This window comes from Canis aureus, chromosome 9 (genome assembly GCF_053574225.1).
Source record: "Canis aureus isolate CA01 chromosome 9, VMU_Caureus_v.1.0, whole genome shotgun sequence".
Lineage (NCBI taxonomy): Eukaryota > Metazoa > Chordata > Mammalia > Carnivora > Canidae > Canis > Canis aureus.
The window spans coordinates 8,005,233-8,029,217 of NC_135619.1; the positions used below are offsets into that span (position 1 = coordinate 8,005,233).

A 23,985-nucleotide genomic window follows, 5' to 3' on the forward strand; every position below is an offset into this window, starting at 1 on the left:
AAGGATCATGAAAAATCAAGTAAATAGGGCACCATTAAGGGAAACTACTAAAGCTCCAAAAACTGACCTTAAAGAAATGAAGATGTCAGAAGAACTCAGACTAATCCTCTTAAGGAAGTTTAGTGAATTACTAGCAAACACAGACGACTAAACAAAATTAAAAAAAAAAAAAAAAAAAAAAAAGCATAAGCCAAGTAGGAAGTTCAACAAGGAAATATCCACCATCAAAACCAACCAACTAATCAACAAACAGAAATCCTGGAGTTGAAACAATAATAAAAAAATATAATCAATAGAGAGTTTCAAAAGCAGACTTGACCATGCAGAATGACCTGGAGGAGACACTGGAAAGTACCTAATCAGAGGAACAAACAGATAAAACAATAAAGAAGGGTGAAGAAAGCTATGGGATTATGGGGGCACAATGAAAAGAAACAATATTTGCATTACGAGAACTCTAGAAAAGAGAAGAGAAAGAGACAAAGGACAGAAAAGTATAAAATTTAGAGCAATCATAGCTGAAAACTTCCTGAACCAAGGGTCAGAGAATGGCCTAAGACCTGGAATCCCAGTACAGCTCTGGTTCTTCTGGTTTTTCTACTTGTTAGAATAGTTTGACCTGTTAACCTACAAATAAATGACATTTTTCTGCCAGATATTATCTTGAGGTTTGCCTTCTCCCTAAAAATCCTCCCTATTCATTCAGTTTCGTCAAAGTGGATCTTTTCTAAACATTTCTGAACTTTGGGGTACCTGGCTAGCTCAGTCAGTAGAGCATGTGACTCTTGATCTCTGGGTCATCAGTCTGAGTCCCATGTTGTAGGTAGAGATTATTTAAAATAAAACGGTTAAAGTGGCAAAGAAAAAAATATCGTTGACCTTTAAGTATCTTTAGGGTGAAAAGGTCCCTAAAGAGCACTGGGTCCCGCCTATGACATCCATGTCACTTAAACTTACCTTGTGAAAGAAAATTCACTATCTCTTGTGGACAGATGCCTATTCATTCATTCCTGTACAGAAATAGATGAACATGAGTCTCAAGTCCCAGAAAATAAATCTAGCTTTGCTTTCATTTACTATCCTTAGGTACTTGAACTTAGTCTTCATGAATTTGCTCTCATTCAGGGTAAATATGCCTAGCTTCTTCATTTATGATGACACATTGCCTTGTTTCCTTACTTAACTGCTCTAATTTCTAACCTCTTCACCTAAACAAATCTCCTACAGGGTTAGGACAGTCTAGCACTTTTTGTGTATAACTTGTTGAATTTTCTCCTTGTCCCAATAGCTTAGTGTTCATAAAAAGGAGAAGGGAAGTTTGTCTTTGTTATTTGACTCTAAAATAATCTTCAATTGGTGCCAGTTTTTGATATATAGCATAGTGGTTAAAACCCCTTTGCTTTGGAGACAGATTCAGCTCCAAGTCCCTGATCTGCTACTTCTTGTCTATATGACTTCAGCTGAGATACTTTATCTACAAAATAAAAATGATAATAGTAACTATAAATTTGAATTGTTATAAGAATCACAAATAATATAATGCATTTAATGACCTTTAGTACAGGGTCTGACATATATTAAACATTCAGTAAAAGTGGCTTATCATAATAATCATCTTTGGGAAATCTTTGATATCTAGAATTCATCAACAATTCAGATTAGATATTCTCACTATTTTATTCTGGAATTTTTGTGCTATTGTCCTATGGAATGCCAACAATTCAGTTCCCCTTTATGATTGGTTATTTAACTTTAACCTTGAAATATTTATGCTTTGTCCAGCACTTCAAGCAGACTGAACTTACAATTGACTTTCAAAGTAACTCTACCATGATTACATCATTTTATTCTTTGCCACATGCATCTTAGCTAACTCCTGAGTTTAAAAAAAAAAAAAATTACCAATAAAACAATTTGGAAGGACTTGCTTCAGGTCATGCAATTTTGTTAATAGATAAATATGGATTAAAAGCTGAGTTTCCCAAGTCCTCATCAAAAATGCCATGCTGTTTCTTGAATCCAAGTAGGTACTAGCTATACCCTCTGCTCCTCAAACCCTTCCCACAGAGGCAGCCAAACATGTACAGTGAAAACATGAAATTTCTTATGCTGGGTTTCTAAACAACTGACACAGAGCTACAGAATTTCATCTAGTTTCTACCCCACTCCATGTGATGTGATGTCAGAACTCAAAAGCATGAATGAGAACACATTCTGTCAGAAATGGGATTTTGCGTCTACAAATGTATAAGCTATCGACAGCCAAGGCCTCAGTGAAAAGCCTGCTAAACTATTAGGTTCAATATACCCCTTTTCTCTACTCTTTGGTGTGTTGTTTTCAATACAGTTTCTTTTTGTAAGTGTACTTTTTGCTAAAAGGTTGAGTTATGTACCCATCTGGATTTTTTCCTCAAAATCCGCAAAATGTGGAACCTGTTCATTTACTATCACTAGAAACCAACAAACACCAAACAACTGAACATTACTGGGAACATCTCATCACTAATAATTTTTGTATTCCATGGTTCAATTTCAAGCTCTCTCTTCATAGCTTAAATGAAAAGGATTATGCTTTGAAAGGAATTCACTCTCCTCATCTGAATTTAGTCCTCCTTCCTAGAATCTATATTTGGATTCAACGGTCAGTGGTCTGAAACATTAATGGGCTTTCCATTGAGCCATTACCCCTTCTCTCTTTTTGTTTTGCAAACAGGGCTTATTAAATTTTTGCTGTAGGCACCAGGAATGAAGAACAGTGAGAATGTGCTGATGTGAAAGGTTGCACTGAACTCAAGCAAGTCATTTCTGATTTGCCACAACTCTTCAGCAGTAAATGCCAAAAAAGCATGCTGTTTGGATGGCAAATATAAATTCCCATCACATAAAACATAATAAAGGAAAGCAAACCCACTCCTCTCCCTACACTCAGGGTTTAAGGCAGAGATGTCGACTACAGATTTTTTCCATTAAGTATATTCAAATCATTGTGAAGAGCAAGTTATGCTATTAGTGTGGCTAGAGGCAAATCCTACCAGCAATGAAGGAAAGAAACTGGTGTATGTTTTAGGACACATGGTATTTCTTTCTTTTAGCTATTCTCTATTCTATTTTAAGCTTAGCTACACACACATACATTCTTAAGTTTATTAACACTGTTTAAAGACACACTACACAACTAAGTTTAATAACCATTCAAGTGAAGATATGGAAAGCAAAATCAATGTCTTTCTATTCCTCATGAATCACAGAAAAAGTCAACCAACTCCCAGGTCAAAATCATAGGTCTGCCCACACACTTTTACATATTGTTTCTCTGTAACCTGACTAAAATGACAGCAGAGGGATTTTGTTTTAAAGGCATAAAACTATAGGTTTATGGGGAGTAGGACAGAATATAAACCAACCAAACTCTGCAAGCTAGAGAGCAAATGGATAGGTGGTTATTGACCTACGCAGACCCAAGAAAGCTGAAACCTAAGGCATGAGTGAGAAAAAAGCAGCCCGATTTATAGTACAGATTCTTCTCAAAGCTAATGATTTTAAGGCATCAGATACCTTTGAAATTAGAGGTGAAGATGGAGCTAAAATAGAAGGAGTGGTGAAAGACTAAGAAGCATCTAGAGGCCCTGTCCCCTTCTCTCCTTTTATAGATTGATGCCTGACTTTTCCCAATGCTCTCTGTACCAGACACAGTTAGGATGGGGGAAATGTATAAAAACAGATGCTATTGCTTTTTTTCTTCAAAGAGAACATTTATGGGGCGGTGCAGTTGTTTAAGTGTCTGACTCTTTGTTTCAGCTCAGGTCAAGAGATTGAGTCTTGCATGGGCTTTGCGCTTAGCATAGAGTCAACTTGAGATTCTCTCTCTCCCTGTGTCCCTCCCATGCATGCTCTCTCTCTCAAGTAAATAAATAAATCTAAGAGAGAGAGAGAGAGAGAGAGAGAGAACATCCATATACTTATGCTTATACCCTCACTCCTCTTTTCATACTTAGCATCCAGGACCCTGGTAGCCAGTCCATATCTTATAGGCAGAAGACTAGAAAATCCTTTTCTGGGGAATCTAACCTGGTTAAGAAGAATGCCATAAAGATGCTAACATCAGAGGTTCCCCCAACGAAACAGCACAGCCAGACAACCCTACAGGGAAGCCCACGTATAATAATGCCGAACCACATGCTCAAGGCTTCTCATAGGCTTTTAAGTCCCTCCTCTTAAATATGAGCATATAATCAAGGATCACTGAGCCAAATCTTTGGTATGAAAGTTAGAGACCCAAATAGACGATCAAAAGCAATTTGAAGAAAACAGGGATTATGCAGGAAAAAGAAAACTTAAACACAAAACTATCATTAATACCCTCAGAAAGGCAAAAGAAGATGATCTTTTGATACAACAAGAACAGGATACTATAAGATAGGAATATTCATAGAAGGAAAAGTGTGCTTGGATAGTGTGTGTGTGTGTGTGTGTGTGTGTGTATGAATTAAAATAAAAACTCAATTACTCAATCATAGAGTTAAAAGCTAAAGTTAAGGAAATCTACCTTCTCCCCTTGCAAATAAAACTGGAAGACAGGAAAGAAGTAAGCAGAAATTAGAGAAATAAATCCAGGACTGTCATATTGATCAGGGTCCTTTGCAGAGAACAGAATCCATGCTAGTTAAAGCAGAAATTATTTCTTACTATTTTTTACTTACTTACTAAGAAATTATTTCTTAATGACATCAACACTGGAAGTACTAAAGAGAGATTTGGGGTTGAACTTTTAGTATAATTCCTAAACTAAACCAGAGATGTAAGCCATCAAGAGAGTCACTACCACTTATAAGATAAGGAGACTATCTTACAAAGTGGCAAACTGCCATCCATATAGAAGCTGCCAAATTCAGAAGCATGTTATTGTTGTCCAGATCAGTGAGTCACAGCTATCGCTGTTGGCTCTAGAGCCAGGCTGTCACAATCCATATGACAAGGAAAAATGGATGGCAAGGTATCCTGCTTCTTGACCCTCACAGAGTAAATGACCAAGCACTGGAATGCCTATTACAGCTGTACCAGGGTAAAAAAGCCTCCATGACCATGCTTGCCAACAAAAGAGGAAGAAATGCACTTGAAGCTATACCACATTCAGAACACTAGCTGCAAGAGTCTGGAAAATATAGCATTTAGCTTTCCAGCTCTGTGGTACTCAAAGATGAACTAGAAGGAAGTTGGAATGGATGTGAGATAATGCACCATATCTATCATAATGTTCTCAACATCTGAATAACAAAGTCTCAAAAAGATAGGTAGATAGAGACAGAGAGAGATGGCATTGGGTGAAAGGGAGTCATGCAAGAAATAATTCAAGAAAACTGGAAGAAATGAATTTCAACAGTGAAGGGGGCCACTGAATCCAACTACAATAGATGAAAAGAGGTCACACCTAGATATATTACTGCAAAATTTCAAAATACTGAGGGTTAAAAGAAGATCTTGCAAGCTTCCAGAAAGGCAGAAAATAAACATCATCATATAGAAAAGGTCAGAAATTTGATTCCTTTTGGATTTTTTAACCGCAATAGCGGAAGCTAGAAGGCAATGGAGCTCTACCTTCAAAATTTCAAAGGATAATCATGCCAACTTAGAATTTTATACCCAGCCAAGCCATCAGTCAAGTATCAGAGTAGAACTGCAACACTTGCAGGCAAGCAAGTTGTTTATGCCTAGTGTACTGTTGTCATATAACAGTATGAGGTATGAGATTCTGGTTTGAGCCTTATCCCAGGACCTCTCTTCACCGCTCTCCAGTGCTGAATCCTTCTTTCTTGTATCTCATGTTTTCACCTTGCCCAACAAGTTTCCTCTGTTCTTAAGGAGTTTCTTTTGGACACTCATAATAGAGCTCATAATACCTTCTGTGCATAGACACCTTTGGGCAGCATGTTCTTTAGGTGTCCAAATAAGGCCTAAAAACAAGTCTGGAGAAGAGACTGCTTCCATGATCATGGAGTCCTTCTAATAGGCTTACAGAAATTTCATTTTTAGGCAAAAGTGTGCCCAATTTTTAAAAATGATAGGATAATCAATTGAGAGTTTGAGTCCATATCTCATAGTGCTGTTGTCTCTGATGAATGAATGGGGGTCTAATTATACCTCGAACATCCTGTTTACATCCTGGAATGGTTAGCTTGTGTGTCAGTAGACAAAGAAAATGTTGAGGTTAGTAAAAGATCACTATCTCATTTTACATTAAACTTCACCATTCACTCATTCCCATCACCCATATCTGTCCATAAAGGACAGGGTCAGGAAAGATCCCTTTGGAAGTTCACTTAGAATCTCTTTGAATACTGTAATCTATATCATTTACCTAAATAGAGGAAAACTGATATTCTTTTTCACCCATCACTGGTATTAGCCTTGAGGGCACCCATATCTCCTTGATAGTTTAGGAAACATTAACTGGAAAAATATTTAGGCAAAACTCAATTTGTTATATATAACGATATATTTTATATATATATAAAATCTCCATACCAAATTAAAAGATAACTCTCATGAAACACTGTTCCTTCTCTTCTGACATCTCCATCATCAAAATTCTTCTAATGTCTCAAATATGCAATGTTACTTCCATTTCATGATCTTAGAATCATGAAATGATTCTAGAATGAACTTCCTGCCCCTTCACTTTGTTAACTGATTAATCCTTCTGAGGACAGCTTAAAAGTCACATGCTCATGACTCTTAGTACTTTTCTTTCTTGGCACCTACGTTAGTGTGTAACTGCGTATTTCTGAAGCTATTTGACTGTCGGTCCCCTTCTCTGCACAGAGGTCTTTATGCTCACCCATGTATTTGCAGTGTCTAACACAATGCAGACAGCCAACGTATACTTTATGCATAAATGAATTAATAAAAAAGAAGGAAAGAGGCATGGATAGAAAGGGAAGGAAAGCAAGGAAGGAAGGAGGGAGAGAAGATGGGAGGATGGAAGGATGGGAAAAGAAAGAAAAGCTCTAGGTACAAATCTTGAGTTTAGGTAGTAGTATTTACTTTTAAATTAATTTTCATTATTTATTTGTCTATCTAATTATCCATCTATCTCTTTTGCTTTGAAAATCTCAGAGGTTGGTGGAGGACACGGAAGATGAGCCAGATGTGTCTAACTCTGCTAACAGGAAAATAACTCTGGAAGGGAAGAAAACATGGAGTTGTATCCACAGGAATCTTAACCTGATTCTGGGCCAGCCGTACCCTTTGACTGAGAGTGTCTTTCCAAAGAGTCATGCAAAGGCCAGGGCCCCTAACACTCTATGTTGTCTTCTATGAGCATCTGAAGTAGACCGCCTGAGCAGGTATCTGACCCTACTTGTGCCCAGGTGTCACAGTGACAGCACTCACATCACAGTGCTCTGGGCTATGTGGCTCCCACCCTGGCTCCATCTGGCCTACAGGCTACAGGGCTGCTGAGTCATCACACAACCTGGGAGAATAGCAAAGGCCAGGTACAGTGCTGCCAAGATGTCATGAAACAGGGGCTTGGAAAGAACTGGGAGAGAGCCAACTAGACCCTGCACATTCTCAACTACCAATTACTGTAACTGGAAATCCCACGTTCCCAAACAGAGAGCAGAATGAGTCTCATTTTCCACACTCTGATGCTCTGAAGAGCTCTCTGGGGAGACATTCAGAAAGGAGAGCCCAAGAATGGTACTGTCAACAGCCAATCCATGAGGGAGGTGTTGTGCGCCCAGCCCCTCAGGTTATGGTGTATTCAGTGCCCACCTGGATGGCCAGACGCTTTGTCCCTAAATAATTAATTTTGATCCAGTGATGGAAATGCATTCAGAGTCTGTGTTCTGACCCACCAGCTGACTGGTAGCTTAGGAACCACGAGCACTTAGAGTGTATTAATAACAACAACAAGAACTATAAAACCTTGATAGTACAAAATGTAGTATGTTAAAGGGGGAGTTGTGTTTTCCGATTATGACCCAAATCTTGTGGGGATTATTCACAACAATGAGGGCTGAGAGCAATACTCAATATCAGGTACTTCAATTTCCTATGTTCAAATGGGAATAAAATATACGCCCTGGCCCACTAACATTTTCCAGAAATTACAGAGCTAGAAAATAGGCTTCCTTCATAACATTCAAGTTTAAGATCGCAAATCTCAGAACATTTCAGAAACAGCTAGCTTTCAGTAAAATCTGAGTTTGAACTTTAGTCCAGTCATTTCTCTTTTGGGCAAGTGGCATTTTACAAAAAGACCATAAAATATAAAATAATGATAAAATAGAAATAGGAATAAAAATCACAGCCAAGAGTCATAAAAATATGCAAATAACATTAAAACAAGGAAAATGAAAAAGCACATGATATGTTAGACTCTAGGGTAAAGGAGCATGGGATCAGATTAAGTCACATTAGAGAATTTTGTCTCTGTTTTAGAAATTAAGTAGGAATATTATAATTAGGTTTGCATTTGAGAAATAAAAACATCCTGGTGGAGTTGAGGATTTCCCAAATGGAAAAGGACAGAAAACACCACGATGAGTTTTGAAAGTACCCCAGTGTTTTGTAAGAGAAGATTTGCAGGTCTAAAACAAATCGATGTAAAATGCCTAGGGTTCGGTAATTGGCTTAAATTTCAAAGGTGAAGAAATCAGAAGGCCAAGCCCAATTCTAAGATTTCTGGCTCAGGGAAAGTGATAGAAGGTGATGTTGTTGTTCATTCAAGACAGGAAGGCCAAGAGGTGCTATGTGGCACCTGGATTCAGGTCAAGTGGGAATACTCAACAGGTGGAGTGAGAAGACCAGGGACAGTCTGGGTAACTGGAGGAGAAACAGCACAGGCACCTCTCACAGGAACAGGAAAGTTAACGTTGGGTAGAAGAGCTCTATACAACAAAGAAAGCTGCAGGCCACCAAAGCTGTAGAACGCACTGTGCTTTTTCGACTACTCATTCATTATCTGAGAGTTGGCACTGCTCACATGGAAATTTTTGGGGAACTTACATGGCACAACTCTGCTCATGCCCCAGTGACTCCTCCTTAATAAGCAAGTGGGCAGGGACACACACCCCTCTTCACCCAGACTCAGGAACTCCTATTTGCACTGAAAAGGTAGCAGGTCTAAATCAGATGAAAAGCTGGTGTAGAACAGGACTTCCTGTTTCTGTAACTTCCTTGAAGCTTTAAAGTTTGGTATTCTAACTCTTCTTTTTATTTCATTCATTCATTCATTCATTCATTCATTCATTCATAATGGTCAGGAAAATCCTCCGACTTCTATCTCATATTCCACTGGCTTTATGATATAGGCTTTGAGCCTAACAGGCTGTTTTTCTCTATTTCTCATGAATTAGTTCTGACCCCTAAAATAAGATTCTAGTAACACCAGGTCAACATCTATTCACATTTCAATCACCAACCATGTCATGACCATTTAAATGTTTCCCAGAGATGTTTCCTCACGGAAACAAGTCTAATTTACAGTTGGTCAAAATAATGACTTTTTCCAGTATCAACACAGCAAAGGAACAAAGTACAGAATATGAAAGTGTCTGGATTCTCTCATTTTGAAATGATCACTTGATTGACTATAGCCAGGAAACTAGTTCAAAGTCACAGGAATTCCCACCTTACACTGTTTATCCCTTTCTATTTGTTCCATTACAAAAGATGGCTTTGACTCAGGATTGATGGAGGGAAGTGGGTGGGGGACTAAGTGATTCATATTTGAAGCACATTATATTTAATGTGCTTGCATTCCTTCTAGAATATCATTCTTCTGCTCTGATTTAAAACCACAGGCTTTAGGTTACTGGAATTCATGCCCAGTGAAAGGAAGAGGGTCCTAGGAGCTCTACTTCATTTTTCCTAAGAGCAGTAGTAGCACCCACCCACTCCTAACGCTATGTCCTTGTGTTGAACAAGCTGCCCATATGCCAGCTGATGCCTTGTAGAGGCCAGAAACACAGAATTGAGGTTACACCCATTCACACACAACGTATTCAAAGATAAGATTGAAAAAAAAAAAAAAGAAATTCTCAAGTGTGTGAGAGACAAAACAGAGTTTCAATTTATAGGTAAATGAGGACACTGAGAACTTCAGGAGGAGCAGGAGCATGGGTAGGGGAAGCAGTGAGCTGAAGGGAGGCCCCACCGCTCATTAGCTGCTAACATGGACACATGCCTCACCTCTCTGGACAGCCGAGTCCTCAGTTGTAAATGAAGCAGTAAGTACACCTCTTTAGGACTGATGAGGGAGCAGAAGGCTAGTGGAGGACAAAGCACAAGCTGACATCATGCACCTCCCCTCCCCTGCTCCCCACTCCTGCTATGTGTGACATTCCTCCAGGAGGCTATTCTCATGTTAATGCATTGCTAGAGGGAAAAACAACGAGAACTTGACAAGCAGAAGGCTTCAGATACCCTGTGAGTCTTCTTTAACATATGAAAATCCTTTTGAAACCTCTTTTTCCCTTACCATCCCCTCAATTCCCAAGTATAAAATCAGACACACCCTCACAACCCCAGGGCAGCAGCTCTTTTTGTTCAGGGGTCCTGTCCCCTGTGCTTTAATAAAACCACCATTTTGCAACCAAGGACATCTCAAGAATTCTTTCTTGGCCATTGGCTCCAGGCCTCACCCCACCAAACCTCACCTACATTCCAAAACTACATCAGGACGTCTTCAGGATGAAATGAAATAATTTATGTGAAGTGATTAATGCAGTTCCCAGCACACAGAGCTCACTAAATGTCAGCTACATTAATTATTATGTCCATCAACATCACTCTTATTAGAACCTGAAAGAGAAGAGTGTGGGATATTTTTGGGGGGCTGAGGTATGGGCTACAGCTAGGCTCTCTCCACCCTCAGGAATCTAAATGAAGAAGAGGCAGTACCATCTCTGAAATGAAGGCCTTGGGCAGAGATACCACACATGGATTCTTTAGTCTCTAGAGTCCGCAATCCAGGCCTCTCAAGATGTTTACCAACCTGCCAGGCTGCTGGCACCTGGCTGATTCGGCTTGAGCCAGGGCCATTCTCTGCACTTAGATATTACCAGTGGCATAAGGGGCTCAAGTTCAGCTCTACCGAGAAACCTCCTAGGTCTGTGTTTTTAGAGACTATCCCATAGTCATCATCATCTGTTAGGGATTCAACTTCCTCAGGCACTCCAGGGTGTCCTAAAGCTAAGAAAGGGAAAAACAAATGGTTAACTAATAGAGATTAGAGTCCTGGAGGACAGGAGTCTTCCTCAGTTTACAAAAGTCTTAGTGATTTATAAGAAAAAAAAAAAAAGCATTCTTATCAATAACCTAACTTCCAAAAAGAAATGTCGATAAAATTAAATGTGCTTATAACCTGCAGCCCAGTGACAACTGCTTGAGGCAAGCAGCATCAAAGGTTCCTCCAGGAAGCTCCCAACTGTCTTAACGTTAATGCCTCGATAGAGGGAAAAACAACCAGGCCTCAGGTATTCTGTGAGTCTTCTGTTTTAACATATGAAAATCCTTTTGCAACCTCTCTTTTCCTTACCTCCTCCAACTCCCAGTATATAATCAATCACCCCTTACAACCCTGGGGCAGCAGCTCTTTCTGTCCAGGGGTCCTGTCCCCTGTGCTTTAATAAAACCACCATTTTGCACCAAAGACATGTCAAGAATTCTTTCTTGGCTGTTGGCTCCAGGCCTCACCCCACCAAACGTCACCTACATTCCAAAACTACATCAAATGCCAGTTGGAGTCTGGGTGCTAGAGTTTCTTTGCCATGAATTGTTGTGGAAGGATGTTGCAAGAGAGGCCAGACTTGCATCTGAACTTTGACAAGGTACATTTCTGGTATGATGAATTGGAAAGGCTTACTCAGGCCCACATCCCTTATATGCTTTCCCAAATTCAAAAAGCTACAGAAAAAAAACCTATTTTTAGTATCTCATTTAGTGGCAAAATCTGCCACGAAACGAAGTGGGATTAATAGTCATTATTTATCCAATTTATTAAGAATCTTCATGCATTCTGCTGCAATAATATTAACGTGTTTGATTAGAGGTACTGCTCCAAGGCCCCACTTAGGGATATTATGGAATTTAGTTCATGTGCTAAATAACATTTATGAACTCAGAAAAATTCTGAATTCCAAAACACATCTGGGACAAAGGTTTTGATAAGGGCCTTAACAAACAATGGGAGACACTGAGCAGCCCTGACACTTTAAGAGATCGAGGAAACCTTTTAAGAGGTGATCCAGAAGGACAGGTAATTAGAGCCATCTTTCCTAGTGGCCAGTTTTCTAGGACTACTTCATTGCTTTTGGGGATTTGTCCAAATGGAAAGTACCTTTGGACTGTGTAAGTGGTTGGCTCTTCTAATTCCTTTTCAATGTTATTCATCAGTCCTGCCTCTCTGTATCCTAAAGTGCAAATAAGCAAAGCCTATGGTGTTGCAAATTGAAAAATAGATGGTAGAACCATGTAGACTAGACAAAAGCTGTTTCATCTTTGCAGGCTGTGTCTGTGTGTGTGTCTGTTCACCAGGGCCAGAGCTCCTCAGAAATCATTTAGTTCAACTCATTCATTTTGCAGAAGAGGAATCTGAGGGCAGGGGCGGGCAGTCATTTATTTGTTGGAGAGCTCACATTAGAAGCTTGCATAGTCAACCCACACCGAGCACCCCCTAGTTCCCACCTCTGACTATACAATCTCTTAGAGAAGGAGTTCATCTATGGTGACTAGAGGCCGACTCGTACAAGAAGCATTAATAAACGCTCCTTGAGAGTGGTCTTCTCTCTTTAATCCCACTGCTGGGATTACAACTGAAGTCTACCAGAACCATGGGCTTTTCTAACCAAGTATTGACATGGCAAGGGATTTAGGTTTGAGTTCAGGGTATTCCAATGATTCATATGAAGAGAAAACTAAGGAAATAATAAAAAATGTTTTTTTTTTCCCTTAAAGGTGTTTAAGTGATATAGACATAAGTCTATGCATATGTGAGCCCCTAGAAAAACCAGAGGAACACAGGACTGAATACTTAACCAAACCTCTACATGGTGAAGAACTTTAAGCTTAGAAACTGATGTAGGAAGACATTAAGATTTGAAGCCAATGGCCCAGAAAGAATTCTTGAGACATCTTTGGTGCAAAAAGGTGATTTTTTTTTTTTTTTTTTTTTTTTAAAGCACAGGACAAGGGATTCCTGGGTGGCTCGGTGGTTGAGTGATGAGTTGTGAGACCCCCCAGATGCATATCAGTGGGTTGTATGCTTGGGGGATGACTGCCAACATGTATCTTAAAGGGTGGGGTAGAGATAAAGGAAATTTCTTTCTTTTTCCTTTTTTTTTTTTTTTTTTGCATTCCACACTGTCCTCCCCCACCCAGATTGGGGGCCAAAGCTGTGTCCTAGATAAAGGAAATTTCTAAAGGAATTTTTACATGTTAAAGTAGACTTACAGGATCCTAGGTGTTGGGCCAAGATTGCCTTTTGCCCTTAGTGAAGTATTAGTATCAAGGCAGCTGAGTCCCTAGAGGAATGTCACTCTGCCTGTTTTAAGTACTTGTCAATGGGCTGTAGGTAGTTAAGGAAATTTAATAATTTTTCTTCTGCCTTTTTTTCCCACATCAGAAACTATAGAAAAAAAAAAAAAACTACAGAAGAACCAACAGTGGAAAAGATCTACAGATGTAACCATACACTCATTTATTTTTGTATAATTTAAAAGATCATAACCAAAATAACAGGCAAAGACATAAGGGGAAATATTCTTAGCAAATATTTCACATACAGGCCATGTTATTTTCTCTGTAAAGTATTCACACAAAGTTGTGAGAAAAACACCCAAACCCTTAAATAATCAGGTTATGGACATGAAAAGACATTTGCCAAAAGAAGAAATACCATTAGTAAGCAAATCCATGGCAAAATGTTTTGGTATCCTACAGTGAAACACGAACAAAAACAATAGTAGTGCCAAAGGTTGCCTTCAACTTGGCACAGATTAAAAAAATGACAACAGTCAATGCTGGTGGACTATGATGAAACAGACTACCTGTTATATTACTAGTGGCAACAATTCTGGAAAAATACTTGGCAAACTCAAATTCTTCCAAATATTCATATCCTTTAGCTGGTAGTTCTGCTTCTGGAAACCTACCCTAAAGAAATAATGAGCCCTATAAACTTAAGTTTGAACTTGGATATTTACTGCATCAGTATTTATAGCACTACAAATCATAAACAATCACCATACTCAATAATCTGGCAAAAGAGAAATAAATAAAAAAAGTATTCAAAATAATATGCAACCAGTGAGGTGATATTTAATTAATCCTAGGTAATAACGGGAAAATGCTTATGACTGAATAGTAATGAACAGATTAGGAATCAAAATGGTTCATACAGGATGATTGTGACTTGGTAAATAAATTAATCTATGAAGAGGGGGAAAAAAAAACTCACCAAAGCCTGATTGGAAATAAAACAAAATGATTATATCTGGGTGATGAGCATATAAGTCATTTAATTAATTTCTTCTTCATACTAGTTTATATTTTCCAAAATATCCTTAGATATTGTATATTATTTGATTTGGAAATTTATTGCAATGAAATTGGTCTTCCTCTTTATTTCAGACAGAGTGTCAATAGATACTTCTTAGGAAATGAAGATAAGAAAGTTCAAATTAGCACAGATATTACATGGATATCTTACTTAATAGAACCTTTAGAAAAACCACTCTGGTAGGATAAATTTGAAGTACTTTTCTGCCTCACTGAATCATGTTAACAATCCTGTGAGGTGGGTACTAATAATTATCACCATTTTATATAGGACACTAGGAAAGTGAAAAACTCATTCAGATTATCATGCATCTACTAAGAATTCAAACCCCAGCTGTTTGGCTCCTGAGTGGTACTCTTAAATATCATACTATACAGTTGCTTGTTGACCTCTGAAGTAAGAGGATCTTTGGATATCATTAGTATCAACCCTTATTAAAAAAGAAAGAAAGAAAGAAAGAAAGAAAGAAAGAAAGAAAGAAAGAAAGAAAGAAAGAAAGACACACACACAGAGAGGTTAAGAGACTTGCTAAAGGCCACACAGCAAATTTCTAATAGGTAAACAGAATATTATGTTTTACAGATTCTAATTTACAAACACTAAGAAAGATTAAAATGAATGCAAACAATCTTATGCCATCTGCTGAATTTTGTTGTTAATATACAATTTTTGTTTCCATCTTCTTAGAACCTATATTAAAGGGAAAAGTACATTTCTGTTGTCTGTAAGGAGAACTTATATCCTTGAAGTCACAAGGCTAGCACATCTCAAATTCTTTCCTCTCAGTTCTGTCAGAGAGCTACATTTCAACCCAGGCAGGAGGACATCACGGAAATATCTGTATCAAAGTACCTATTGCGTGTGGCACTATCCCAGGGTTTGTAGAGCATAAACCTCCAGCAGAATTCTCTGAGGTCCAGGAGAGCAGTATAGAGTCAAAACAAAATAGAACCATTTCTCAACAGCAAAAAAGCAGCTCTGTGTATGCTTATTTTCTAATCGATTATGAAATCCAAAATAAACTCCGGACTTCCTGGTTGCATCTGATATAGATTAAGAGAGTCAGGCCTCTGCTGTGAGAGTGATGTTGGGAGGTCCTTACATCAGATAACTGGGCTAAATGACAAGAGAAATTTTTACAAAATTGTTCCCTTGAGCTACTGGGGCTTAGTCATGCCTAATTTTTTTCCAGTGTGCTATTTTGAGGTTTCTGGACCTGTCTTCATGTGATTGAAAGAGAAGGCAATGAGGTCTATATCGGATTGTAAAAATGATAGGATCCAATGTTGTCATAAAAATCACGAGGATGAATCATCTCCTGTCCAGTACTGAAGCATCAGCTTGTCCTGTAAGGTGAGTACAGCTGTATGTCTTCTCTGAAAGAACCAGAACTCCCAACCGCCGGGCTCTGACTAAACATCAGAAAGAAATGATGACCAGCAAAAATCTAAAGCAGAGGTGAAGGCAATAAAAACTGGGATATACGTATAAGTGAGAGGAGGAGGAGCATTTCTGCTTATAGCAGCACAAAGTGTATCATCCCAGGACAGACACCCTTGAAATTTACAACTGAAAGCAAGAAACTTCTATTTAAAAGTCAATATTTGGGGGCACCTGGGTGACTCAGTAGGTTAGGCATCTGCCTTTGGCTCAAGTCATGATCCTGGAGTCCTGGGATTTAGCGCCGCATTGGGCTCCCTGCTTAGGATGGAGCCTGCTTCTCCCTCTGCTCCTCACCCTGCTCATGCTCTCACTCTCTTTTCCTCTCTCTCTCCCTCAAATAGATAAAATCTTAAAAAAAAAAGTCAAAATTTCAAAACTAAGAATCTAATTACTAATCTTTATTTTAAGAAGGAAATATTTATTTGGATTATATAGATAAGTTTTGGGGTACGTGTTTTGGCTTTTTTTTAACCTATTTTAAGAAGCAGGACTAAGTATAGAGTGTTTGACATTTCTCTCATTATATAAAATCAAAATGTACTCAAATCTAGTTATTTAGGGTCATTTTAGACATACACCTTTTTTTGGAATTTTTTTAATGAATGAATTACAAAGACATACCAGGACAGCTGGATTTTAAAAAATTAAAATAAATAAATAAATAGACTGGCAGTACCAAATGAAGTCTAGGATTTGGAACTACTAGGACATTTACAGGTTGCCAAGTGCAGCGTAAAATGTTACAACCACTTGGAAAAGTGTTGGCAGTTTCTGATAAAATTAAAGCATAACATTCCTATGACCCAGTAATTCCATTCTAATCTGTGTACCCAAGAGAAATGAGTGCTTATGTCCACAAAGAGTTAGGTTAGAATGTATAAAACAGCCTTATTCATAATAACCCCAAACCAGAAGAAACCAAATGTATATCAGCAGGAGATTTGTACAGATTGTAGCCCATCTATACAATAGAATACTTCTCAGCAAGAAAAAGAAACTATTTATGCTTTCACAAGCAACAACATGGATGAATCTCAAAAGTATACTGTATGAAAAAAAAATCAGACCTAAGAGTTATCCACGTTGTATGATCTCACTTAAATGAAGTTCAAGAGTAGGCAAAATAAAATACTATGGGGACAAGAGTCAGAATACTGGTTACCTCTGAGGATGGGGGCCATTGATTGAGAAGGGAAATACAAGGGAGCTTTCTGAGTTGCCAGAAATGTTCCACATCTTAATTTGGGTGATATCAAATAGATGTTCATGTATGTAAAATGTCATCAAGTGGTACATTTAAGATGTGTGCATTTTACTGTACACATTTCACACAATTAGATAATGAACATTATTTAATAGTGAAGATGTCAGTTTTTCTTATTACATTTTTAACATTGAATATTTGATATCTGTGCCTCTATAAGACAACTGGAAATCTGTTTATAAGAATTATAAGAAATATCTAGTTCTTGCTAATGAGGATGAGTAAAGGTTTTAGCTCTAAGAATGTTCAGTGTAAAATTCTTTCCTACAGATAAAAATTTAGAAAAACAAATTTAAATGTCCAAGGATAAGGGGTTGGTTATGGGCACATTTATGTCAGAACATCATACCTGAACTAAATAAAAATACTACAGGCAGAAAAATACACTGTAATATATGGTTTCAAAATGTAACATTTTATCTCTAGACAACATTTTTTTCTTTTTAAATCAGAATATCAAGACTTAGTTGCATGAATGATTGTAAAGTGTTTTTAAAATAAATGTCTAATTTTACATTTAGAAGCATAAAGAACTAAGTATAAACAGTCCTGAGGAAAGCAAGGAAGCACAAATAGCGGCCAGGGAAGGAGCCATCACTGTGGCAGTTCCACTGCCCATTTTACTTTCTTCACTTAAAGGAGTAGACCGTTTTTTTGAGCAAAATCTTATTTTTTTTTAAGATTTTATTTATTTATTCATGAGAGACACACAGAGAGAGGCAGAGACACAGGCAGAGAGAGAAGCAGGTTCCCTGTGGGGAGCTCATTGTAGGCCTTGATCCAGGACCCTGGGTTCACGACCTGAGCCAAAGGCAGATGTTCAAACACTGAGCCACCCAGGTATCCCTTGAACAAAATCTTAAACAGAACTCCTGTACACAAATCAGGTAAGAAGAGAAATGCTCTGGTAGGAGAGGAAGGATGCATCAGCATCGGGAATTCTGCTTCACTATCCCCTAACATATTTCCAAGACCCAAAGGACACAGTTTGAAAACCAGCATCCTAGGAGACAAATTTCAAACTTGAAGTGTTACAGGTCCCATGTCCTACAGCTAATTTGAAGGTACCTTTCCCTCCTTACCTATGAATACCATTTTATATAATTTCTTTTTTTGTGTGTGTGTGTGCCAGACTGGCCTCCTTAATGTTCCCAAAGACACCCTGTACATCCTGATTCCCCTTTTATCCTGAAATGCTCCATTGCTTTTCCTTTCCTGCATTGCTGCTCATTCTTGAAGGCTCCGCTAAATTTCCACCTCTCCTTAGATATCTTTCTGAGTAACACTGACCTGGTGAAAACTCTCCAGAAATATCTCCACTCTGTACTATTTACTTGGCTGATTCACTTTGGTAGATTCTCTATCAGTTCTCTATTGCTGCTAGATAAAGTACCAGTAATTTAAAGCCTGAAAACAACACAAATTTATCGTCTTACAGTTGTCTGTTAAAAGTCTCACATGGGTCTCACTGGGCCAAGATCAAGGCATTGGCATATTTTCTGGGGATCTGTTTCCTTGCCTTCCCCAGCTTTTAGACATAACCCACATTCCTTGGCTCCTGGGTCCCTTTCCCTTCGGTTTCAAAGCCAGAAAAAGGCTCTTCCCTTTTACAGGATGTAATTAGGTTGGGCCCACCTAGATAATCCAGAATAATCTCCTTACCTCAAGGTCCTTAGCCTTAATCACATTTGCCAAGTCACTTTTGCTATGTAAGGTAAGACAGAGGTTCTGGGAACTAGAACATTCTGGCCATTTCTGGTAAGGGCATTATGCTTGCTACCATAAATGCTTCCCTAAGCATCTCAAGAGGGAGGCCTGCTTTCTAATCTTTTGGGTTACCTCCCACTGCTATACAAAAGTAGCTGACAAATGATTATCAAATATTCACTAACACGGTGTGGTGACGTACTAATTACAGACACTACTTGTTGCCCCTCCCACTAGTTTTGTAGGAAGCTCAACTGAATTCTGTTAGGCTTTTTCCAAATGAGAAAAAAATGTGAGAAAGTTAATCAAGAAATAGATCTCATAATGTCTCCTAAGGTGAGGGAGGTTGATGAGATGCATATAACAGAATTTCTGGAGATTACTGCTTCATTTAGACTTTTTTTCTGTTTGTAGGTAGTTCTTTGGGCTCTTTGTATTAATACCCAGGGTTGTGGTGAGTCTAAATTCAACCTGGTGATCCATCCCAGAGTTTCACCAAGGATCACACTGAGTTACGCAAAATATTTTGCAAAATGTTTATCTTTGAATAAGATTCTGCATTTGAGCTTTGGTCTATCTATGAAAGATAGCCAATAACCACTCTGAAAGGTAGCTAGGTGGGGATATACTAGTTTTATCTTTCCAACTCTGTGTCTCCCTCCCATTCTGACCAAATCTTTGTCCTTTTTGCTGCATTCAGGCAGCTTTGGTGACAAAATCTAGGCAGGTTTTGATATAATCTCTTTGGAACAATGACATTCAGTTGTACAACTCAAGAGCTGGCTTCAGGGCAAAGGCAAAGGATGCCAGAGGCTTAGTACCAGGAACATGACTTAGAACCAACTCTTATCCATGCTTAGAAATAAAGTATGATCTCCAAATCCCACATCTCCAATCCAAACACAAGCCCAAAGTCATTGTACTGTTTTAATGTGAATAATACAGGTGATTATATCCTACTACTACATAATGAGGTCAAATGTCCTACCTAAGTTGACAGGGGTCCTCTGCTCTAATATATCCTTTGTGTATCTGAAACAGATTTATTTGACTATAGCTAGTTACTAGAAAGTTACCATCCCATTTGAATATTGGTGATTAAAGAGCATATTAAAAGACTCCAGCTTGTGAGGCTTTGAGTCTTGGCTTTGCCACTAATAGCACCATGGCAGTGGGAGAATCATTCAATCTATGTGTCAGTTTTCCATTTATAAAGGTATTCTTTCTTAAATAGGCTATTCTGTGACTTATTTGAATCTGCCATGCTTTGTGTAAATTTTTATGGGATGTCAGAAAAGGGATAGATGAGAAACCATCTCAAACGGGATTCAGACTTACCATCTACTCTTTTGGGTTATTTGTTTGAAAGTCCTATGGGGGCTTAAATGTCTGGAGACTTAAATTGAAATTTCAGGCCTGCCTTTACACAAGATGGCCTTAGCTCAAGGTATTCATGTTTTTTAAGCCTTAGCTTGGTTACAGTAAAATGGGCTAGTGATATCTATTTATAGGAGTATCACCTTACATTAGAAACATGAGAAAATGATCACAAAGCTCCTGGAATGGAGCTAATACATGGTTCTTGAATCTGAATTTTGCTGTGTACTCCCCACCCCAAGATTCTGGTCCTTTGCTCTCCTGTCTCAGTCTAATGCAGAAAACCTTGAGAACCCCCATCCCACCCCAGAAGTATGCTGTTCCAATCTACAAACAAGATGGAACCTATGGCTCTGTGACCTATGGTGCAAAACTGCCAAGAAGGCAGGCATCCCATAAAGCTAACTGTGTAGCTCCAATTCCACGTAGGAACAATCCTCTCCTATGTTTCTATAGCATTGTTTTTCATTTACTTCAACAGATGAATACTTAAGACAGCTTATGTGCCAGTTCCTAAACGAAACCTCAGAGGATACACATGTAGAACTGACATAGGGTCTGCTTGTAGTTGAAGCTCACTTAGCTTTTTGCCTCCCTCACCCACTTTCTTTGTAGAATATGATTCAAAGTGCAACGAGAGATAAACTGTGGGCCAAATAAGTTCTTCTATCCACTGTAATAAATGTTAGTGATAAAAACCTGGTAATAAAAACCTTAGGTAGAAAAAAAGCTATGCACACATACACATGGAATACTCAACTACTTCTAATGATCATTTCCTAATCACAGAATTTCCCTAGAAGGTGAATGCATCTTGATTACAGATGTATTTCCATTGTCCCAAGTAATCAGATTTTCTTTAGAAAGCCTACGAATGACAATTCTTTCCCTTTATTTAGAGGGTCTGAGAAAGTCTCCATTCTTCTCAATCCAAACCTTATTACTCTAAAATGAATGAATGATATGTTACTTTTCAATTTGCATACAAATTGTCCCTTTTGACTAAAAATATGCAGGGTTAAAGACATATTAATGATATTCCACAATGCATAAAAAATTTCAAAATCAGGCAGGTATATGGTATGCATTTTACTTAGTCCTTTTTATGAGGCCATTTTAATGATTTTTCATAGAGCAATCCAATCAACAGGTCAAAAGCAGCCATTGCCTCAACCGACATTGATTGTGATCTTTTGTGTTCAGAAAGTATATTAAGCTTTCTAGTTTGAAGAATTCCAAATTCAGAAGACTGTATATTTTGGCAATATTTCCTTTTTTAAATCTGCCATCTCAGTTTTTAAGTTTTAGATATTTTAAAGGACGGTTTTGTTATGAAATCTAACCTGAGAATAGAGCATTCTGACAAATTTTAATATAAGGTCTACAGGAAAATAAAGAATAGTGCTGAATAACAAGGTTTCCATATCAATGGTTCCTTCAGTAGAGGGAATCTAGCTAAGTCATATTTCTAAGTAGGCAGTTTAACTTTTTCTTTGCAGTAAATTCATATAGTAGGGAAATATTAGGTCAAGGAGATGAGTAGTCTACTTCACTATATTCCTCAAGTGGAAAAATGAAGAAAGCAGGAACAGCTAAAGAATAGCAAAGATGCAGATTTGGAGCATTAAAAAAAAAGTAAAGATAAACACGTAGGCATTGAAGTTTTATTAAAAATTTATAACATGAGGAATTGCTTCCATTACTATGTTGAATATATAGAGCATTAAACACAGTTATCTGTATCAATGCAATACTGCTTCAATTATATAAAAATACCTTGGAAGCATTAGAGATGATTAGAAAAATACACCAAAATATCAGCATTTTGAAATTGGAATTTTTGAGTCTTCAAATGAACAGATTTCTCTTCTTCTCTATACTTATTTTTTATTTTTTAGGAATGAAAATATTGCTTTTTATATTTTAAATCATTTTTTAAAAGATTTTATTTATTTATTCATGAGAGACACAGAAAGGCAGAGACACAGGCAGAGGGAGAAGCAGGCCCCATGCAGGGAGCCTGATGTGGGACTCGATCCTGGGTGTCCAGGATCATGCCCCCCCGGGGTGAAGGCGGCGCCAAATCGCTGAGCCACCCAGGCTGCCCTTTAAAATCATTATTAAAGTAAAACAAGGTAGTCATCCTGAATTGTTCTTGTGCTGAAGAAATTATATTGATAATATTCTTTCTATAAAAAAGAAACTGGTATTATTCTTTCTTTTAAAACAATTTACCAAATCATTTTTCCACCATTTCTTTGGCAGTATGATTTCTTTTCTGCTTCCCCTTCTGATACTTATTCCTCCTTAAATTTCTAAATGTCGGAGCATCTCATGTGTCTGTCTTGGCTGCATCCTCTTCCTATGTGATCTCAATCATTCAAGGCAATGATTTAAACAGCACTTCAATGCTAAGCCATGCCATATCTGTATCCCCAGCCCATATCTCCTCCCTAAGCTCCAGATGGCAACCCCCCTCCCAACAATCCCACTGGTCTTTCAAATGTAACATGTGGCCAAGCTGCATCGTTGATTTGCAGCCTCCTCTTTTGCTCGGTCTTTCTTAATCTGTATCTCCAAGTTTTTTACCTTTCCATTCCAGTAAAGAGATGATTAATTTACTTGGTTGCTTACACCAACAAACTAGGAGTTATCCTTGATTCCATTCTATTCCTAACCACCTCACTCAACTCAATCCATTTCGAGATGTGTTAGTGCCATCTGGACACGCTTCCTGAGTCCAACACTTCCCACCACTTCTGTGCCTTACACTTGGCCATAGCCAATTATATCTCAATCGGACTTCCGCATCAGCCACCTAATTGGTGTATGCTCTGATTGCATTTGTCTTCATGGTAGCAAGAATGTGAAATGTGTCATGTCTTTGCTAAAAACTCTGCCCCATGTCCCATGACGCATATGATAAAATCTAGACTCCACTGTAGGCTGACAATACCTTATGGGAACTGGACCTACTACCTCAGTCTCATTTCTTCTCTCCCACGTGTTCCAGCATACTGACCTTTCTTCAGGCTCTTTACTGCATCAAACTTCTTTGTCCCTTCTGCTTGGAAAGATCTTTCCCAGGTGTGCTTCCACAAATAGTCCTTCCCCTGCTACTCAGACCACAGCTGACGTGAAATCTGCCAACTCCCAAGGTCATCGTAGGTCTTGGATTGTGCCAAGACCACCAGGCCAGCAGCTACTTTCAGGAGTCCCAACAGCCTTGGAGAAGGCAGGGGCTAGGCTGAACCACAGTGTTTCTAGAGAGGAGCTTGTGACTCCCTGCATCAGGTTTCGCTTTAGGCGAACCCCGTCACCCACAGCAGCTAAACTCTAGATTACACAGCTCAAGGACAAGTTAATGGGATTTGGCAGAACATAAAAGGAAACAAGACATTGCAAAGGAAAATGCACTTAAAATAGAAATAGGTGAAATACACAGTAGTAGAATTTGTGCCAGCTAAATACATCAAACCATATTTACATTTCTGTGTTATCTTTAGGGACAAGCAGGAAAGGAGCTGCAGTCACTCAAGTATTTCTAGATTTGTTAGGAGCCACATTTTACTTACTTCTACGATTCTTGAAAAATTGGAATATGGGGCATCTGTACAACCAACAGTGCTAT

General features: G+C 38.3%; 1 protein-coding gene across 12 annotated transcripts in view; it reads right to left on the reverse strand.

Moving 5' to 3' along the window:
* Window positions 1-23,985, reverse strand: part of STXBP6 (syntaxin binding protein 6) — a 240,564-nt gene that overhangs the window by 84,256 nt on the left and 132,323 nt on the right. Inside the window, exon 1 of one of the 12 annotated variants that reach the window (XM_077908815.1) lies at window positions 23,377-23,668. The exons of the other annotated variants lie outside the window; for them this stretch is intronic. The gene's annotated coding sequence lies outside the window, so the exon portion shown is untranslated. Of the gene's footprint in view, window positions 1-23,376; window positions 23,669-23,985 lie in introns of those variants that run through there. 12 annotated transcript variants of the gene reach the window in all.